Here is a 6832-nt window from a genome sequence, read left to right as displayed (position 1 = left end):
ATTGAAATCCATCACTTCGCGGATTACAGTTAGTAACTTTATTAACCTGATTGAAATCCATCACTTCACACATTACAGTTAGTAACTTTATTAACCTGATTGAAATCCATCACTTCGCGGATTACAGTTAGTAACTTTATTACCTGATTGAAATCCATCACTTCGCGGATTACAGTTAGTAACTTTATTAACCTGATTGAAATCAGTTAGTAACTTTATTAACCTGATTGAAATCCATCACTTCACACATTACAGTTAGTAACTTTATTAACCTGATTGAAATCCATCACTTCGCGGATTACAGTTAGTAACTTTATTAACCTGATTGAAATCCATCACTTCGCGGATTAGTTAGTAACTTTATTAACCTGATTGAAATCCATCACTTCACACATTACAGTTAGTAACTTTATTAACCTGATTGAAATCCTCATACTTTACTTCGCGGATTACAGTTAGTAACTTTATTAACCTGATTGAAATCCATCACTTCACACATTACAGTTAGTAACTTTATTAACCTGATTGAAATCCATCACTTCGCGGATTACAGTTAGTAACTTTATTAACCTGATTGAAATCCATCACTTCACACATTACAGTTAGTAACTTTATTAACCTGATTGAAATCCATCACTTCGCGGATTACAGTTAGTAACTTTATTAACCTGATTGAAATCCATCACTTCACACATTACAGTTAGTAATTTTATTAACCTGATTGAAATCCATCACTTCACACATTACAGTTAGTAACTTTATTAACCTGATTGAAATCCATCACTTCACACATTACAGTTAGTAACTTTATTAACCTGATTGAAATCCTCACTTCACGATTACAGTTAGTAACTTATTAACCTGATTGAAATCCATTGCTTCGCGGATTACCGTTAGTAACTTTATTAACCTGATTGAAATCAGTTAGTAACTTTATTAACCTGATTGAAATCCATCACTTCACACATTACAGTTAGTAACTTTATTAACCTGATTGAAATCCATCACTTCGCGGATTACAGTTAGTAACTTTATTAACCTGATTGAAATCCATCACTTCACATTACAGTTAGTAATTTATTAACCTGATTGAAATCCATCACTTCACATTACAGTTAGTAACTTTATTAACCTGATTGAAATCCATCACTACTTCGCGGATTACAGTTAGTAACTTTATTAACCTGATTGAAATCCATCACTTCACGATTACAGTTAGTAACTTTTTAACCTGATTGAAATCCAGTTAGTAACTTTATTAACCTGATTGAAATCCATCACTTACACTACAGTTAGTAACTTTATTAACCTGATTGAAATCCATCACTTCGCGGATTACAGTTAGTAACTTTATTAACCTGATTGAAATCCATCACTTCGCGGATTACAGTTAGTAACTTTATTAACCTGATTGAAATCCATCACTTCACACATTACAGTTAGTAACTTTATTAACCTGATTGAAATCCATCACTTCGCGGATTACAGTTAGTAACTTTATTAACCTGATTGAAATCCATCACTTCACACATTACAGTTAGTAACTTTATTAACCTGATTGAAATCCATCACTTCGCATTACAGTTAGTAACTTTATTAACCTGATTGAAATCCATCACTTCACCATTACAGTTAGTAACTTTATTAACCTGATTGAAATCCATCACTTCGTACAGTTGTAACTTTATTAACCTGATTGAAATCCATCACTTCATTTACGGTAACTTTATTAACCTATTGAAATCCATCACTTATGGATTTTTGTTAGTAACTTTATTTCAGTTTATCCACATACCACATTAAGTGTTGGCACCAGGAAACACCATCTGTGCCGAGAACAAATCCATATTTTATGCTGGATTTAGGAAGTGTAAAAGCTGTATGACCTGTGACCCCAGGCACTCGTGCTGCTGAGTGTGGAGGACGCGTGACCCTGGTGTTGTGAAGAAGCCGTGATTGGCACCGCTGCGGCCTGATTCACAACACCAGCTGCCCCGCCCCTCCAGGAAGTTCCGCGCCTCCCGGTCCTGGTTGCCTCGTTGTCTTGTCAGCTGCAAATAAAAAGCACAGATTCAGGATCAGTCACGTGGCAGAATGACACGTCACACCGGAGAAGGTACGCAGGTGAAGACTACCTTCACCAAAGGCTCAATGTTCGTGTTGTTTCTCCTTAACGGTGAACATTGCTCCTAAAAGCCAGAACCAGTTAAACCCCCGACTGGCAGTAAGGCCTGTCCGAGGCCAGGACGAGGGTCATTACTGCCGCGGTTCTATTTTACTTATTTTACTGGACTGTATTATCAAGCTTGGAAAGTTAGTTTTGATTGTCTGTTTCTGCACAGAATCAGCGGTCTCAGTTCTGACACCGGTACCTGTTTATACCTGTATAATACCTGTATAATACCGCTTTTTATTCATAATGAGAATAACAAGGCAAAATCTTATAAACAGCAAATACAAAACTTGCAGAATATACACCACGAGTGTGGTAGGTAGTAGCTGTAAGTGTGTGGTAGGTAGTAGCTGGTAAGACACTCGCCTATGAACCAGAAGACCCGGGTTCAAACCCCACTTACTACCATCGTGTCCCTGAGCAAGACACTTAACCCTGAGTGTCTCCAGGGGGGGACTGTCCCTGTAACTACTGATTGTAAGTCGCTCCCCCGACCGTCATGGCTTCCAAACGTGCGAAGCAGTGCAGTCGCTGTTTAATGATGAGATGAGAGACGAGATTACGCCGTTAAATACTGTTTCTTTACTGGTATGACAATACAACAACTACACAAATATATCTGTACCCACTGTCTTTGCTTCACTGAATTCCCCGTTGGTTGTGTTTTACTTCGCATCACTGCTGCCCCTCGAATCCTTGATGCTGCAGGTGTGGAACATAAAGTGTGACAGACCTCCATACTGATGACATCTTTTTTTTGTTAGCTCCCTGCTTGTTAGCTACCACCTACAACGCGCAGTTGGACACAGCACAGCACACGGTGACATGGGGAAATGTGTCCTTTGCTTTTAACCGTCACCCTTGGTGAGCAGTGGGCAGCCATGACAGGTGCCAGGGGAGCAGTGTGTGGGGACGGTGCTTTGCTCAGTGGCAACTTGGCGGATGGGGATTCGAACCGGCAACCTTCTGATTACGGGGCCGCTTCCTTAACCGCTAGGCCACCACTGTCCCCACTAGGCCACCACGTAACGTTTATAAAAAGGTCGACCGAAACCTACCATTTAACTGAATAGACTGGGCACGTTGTTAATGATGCCGGATCCAGTCATTTGGGCCATAATTTGACTGATATTCAATACACATATACACACATGTGACTCCGGGCCCGATCCACAGTTCACCCACCATGCTGCTTTTGAAGCTTCTCTTCCAGCTGCCAACCCTACTCATGCAAAAGAAGCCCCTTTTGTCCTTTTTTTGGACTCCATAACTCTACTGTTTGTTTCGGTTTACAATTAATCAGCACTTTTTTCTTTACACATGAACACAGGGCTTGACGCTCTGGAGGCGGGGCCTGGATGAGCAGAGAGGGAGGAGCTTGCCTCACATTTTACACGCTTGATGTGATTGGCTGCGCAGGTCCAGTTCCGGTTCTCTAAAGGAACCGGATCCGCCCATGCTCAAGATGTGGCCTCCAGGGGCACTCAGGATCCACCACTGAGAAGCAGAACCGTAGGATTGAGGTGGTTCCTACTGGAATTTAGTTTTTTATCACCGGGGCTGCCGTGGTGCTCGGGTGGGGCAGAAAGCGGCGGATGGTGAATGGCTTGCCGCTGTAATGAAAGCTTTCAGTGAAACGAGCGCGGCGCAGTGCGATCCGAAGGATGCTGATGGACACGCCCTTCCTGGGCTATGACCGGCTACGACTGGGCCTGAATGGGACCACTGATCCCACCCCCCGTCACCATCCCCGTTCAAGCCAAATGTACAGCGCACTGGAACAGGCGTACAGAATTAACTCACTCTGTGTGTGTGTGTGTGTGTGTGTGTGAGGCGCTGGTTCTTATCTGCCTGGCAGCAGACTCTTCTATCACTTGGTTTCTTTTTCTCATTCACACACACTACACACACTATACACACACACACGCTCTACACACAACTGCCTCTGCTGCACTTTTCAGGGCAGAATTTTTAGGGGGACAATCTTCTTTGCGAAAAAAAGCAGCCTTCCCAACACACACACACCACACACACACACACTCACAAACTCATACTAGATGCAGTAACAAATTCCCAGCACTGTCAACTGGAATGCAGAAAGATGACAAAATCTACAAACATACGGAAGAGACATTTATGAATGAAGACTTAAAATGAATGTGTAACTCTTAACGGTTAAAACGCCATGGCTTCTCTGGATTACCCAGCATGCATCAGTCTTACAGCAACACACACTTACGCCAGGTTCTCTGCCCCACCGAATACGAAGTTTTCTCATCTGGATCTCTGATTAACAGTGAAGGAGTAAAATTCCCGGAGGGGAGGCAGCAGCCTGTTACATAAACTGCACATAAACCAGAATCGCAATAATAATAATAATAATAATAATTAGAAAATCATTTAGCTTTCCTAAAGCTGTCGTTTAAAGCTGTTTATTTGCAGTAATCCGCTGCGTGGAGGCTGTGGGACGATATAAAACGATACGATCAGCGAAGCGCCACCTCGGCGGAGAGGCCGCTGGGATTACGGCTCCTAATCTGCATTTCTATTATTCTGAGCTCCAGTGTCGTTCATTATGAAAGAAATTGCTTCTTTATCAACATGATATTACGTCCAACTTAACAGACATTTCAGTGTGAAGACAGTTGCAATGCCAATTTCAGATCAAAACGGACAGTTTTAACGCTGTTTTTTACAGGCATTATTAAAATGGCAACTGCAGGGATCTTAATAATTTAAGATCTGTATAAAATCAATTCTGTTACATGTTTAGTGAACATGTTCAGTATCAAGGTTTCACAGAAAGTGGTCCGTTTTATATACACAGTATTGCAATCGTGAAAATTGTAAATCCTGTAATATCATAATAAATATTTTTTTTTTTCTGTTTTTCAGCCTTTTGCTGTTTGTGCCCGAACACATTTTGATTAGGTGATTTTTTCAATTGAATTTAAGTGTGCAGAGAAACAGCCAACATCTGATGTAAGTATGTGAAGGTAGACGCCCATGACTCCGCTGCATTCGGACACACGTTCATTTTATTAAAAGTAGGAATATAAATGAAGAATGTAAAGCACCTGTTCGAATGGCAAAACTTTTCATCTCCAAAACTTCACACACACACACACTGAGGCAAACCACACTTATCTCTCAAAAACGTAAAAAAAAAGTCATCCGTCTCCATATGGAAGTGTCTGAGTGAAGCGGCCGGTTTACGGTGACGGCGAGCGTATGCTGTAAAATGGCCGTGCCGCCTGCTCCTTCACCCCGCGGCCCCGTGCGTTAAAATGTCTGCGGTAAAGCGGCGTCTCTGCAGAAAGAGCCTCTTGTTCCCAGCCGTGCGCGACGGCGCGATGCCGGCCGGACCCGCTCGCTGAGATAATGCAGCCATTAATCATGCCGCGGCGCCTCGGGCTCGATATCTGACGTTGGTCACATGATTAGGGCCCATTGATCGGGCCGAAATACCGCTGTTTATGAATTGACTAATTGATTTACGGAGCAGCGCTGACAAACGGTGCTTCGAATAAGAGGTTCTGTTAAAATAAAGTAACTACCAGTCACACGTATCGGGGACCCGGCTCGCGGTTCATCTCATTACTGCGAGTGTCTGAGCGCGGAATCGCCGTGTCGGGAGGTCTGTCAGTCGGGCCCGATGAGCGAGACGCGCTGACCTGCTGCAAGATGGCTGCTGACGTGAGCAAACGAGTCGTCCATCAAGAGACTGAGGCCGCGCTCAGCTGCTGAGCTTGTGATGTTCTCTATCAGCCTAGCGGGTAACACACTCGCCCATAAACCAGAGGACCCGGGTTCAAACCCCACTCACTACCATCGAGTCCCTGAGCAGGACACTTAACCCTGAGTGTCTCCAGGGGGGACTGTCCCTGTAACTACTGACTGTAAGGCGCTCTGGATAAGGCCGTCCGGTAAATGGCGTAAATGTAAATGTCTCATAAATGACGTAAATGCAACTTCACAAATCAGGGCGTTGATTTTCCACGACGGGGCTCCTGGTCGCCACCCGCCGCTCTTCAAATGAGCTGAAATGCAGATGAGATCCCTCCTCACCAGAGACAGCAGGATGAGAGCCGGTGAACTCCTGAATGTGACGTCTGAGGTGCTGAATGAGGACACGACGGTCCTCTGTGCAGCAGACATCTTTCATGATTGCATTGGAAGAGTGTGTGTGTGTGTGTGTGTGTGTGTGTCTGGTGTTAAAATCTGAAGAGCCTGCTGAAGGGCGGGTCTCAGCTGAGGGAGACGTTCACACTTCCAGCCCACAAGGATGCTACAGTCCGGTGAAGCACCACGTTTTACGGGACATTTTGGGGGCTTTGTTGTATTTGCTGGGTGTAGGACAATAACTTGAACGCGCCGTACTTTTCACGATGGGATCTGTATTGGTTGAAGGTCCTCACTGCACCAGTTAAGATGAAATAACATGCTGCCTGATAAAACATGTTAAACGCTGCAGCGATCAACCAATTTTGGGTGTAACTACGTGCCGTCGCCACGCAGACCACGAGCGCAGACGGGTGAACGTACGTTGCATTTCGACAGAAGACTTAACCTCCTGCTGGCAGCACCCGAGCGTCCCATCGACAGGAGTCTGCATGCTGCAGAGGTCCCCTTGACGAAGGCACCGTCCCCACACGCTGC

The sequence above is a fragment of the Denticeps clupeoides genome, chromosome 5 (assembly GCF_900700375.1).
Source record: "Denticeps clupeoides chromosome 5, fDenClu1.1, whole genome shotgun sequence".
Taxonomy (NCBI): Eukaryota; Metazoa; Chordata; class Actinopteri; order Clupeiformes; family Denticipitidae; genus Denticeps; species Denticeps clupeoides.
The sequence above is the reverse complement of the archived record's forward strand: the minus strand, read 5'-3'. Positions refer to the sequence as shown.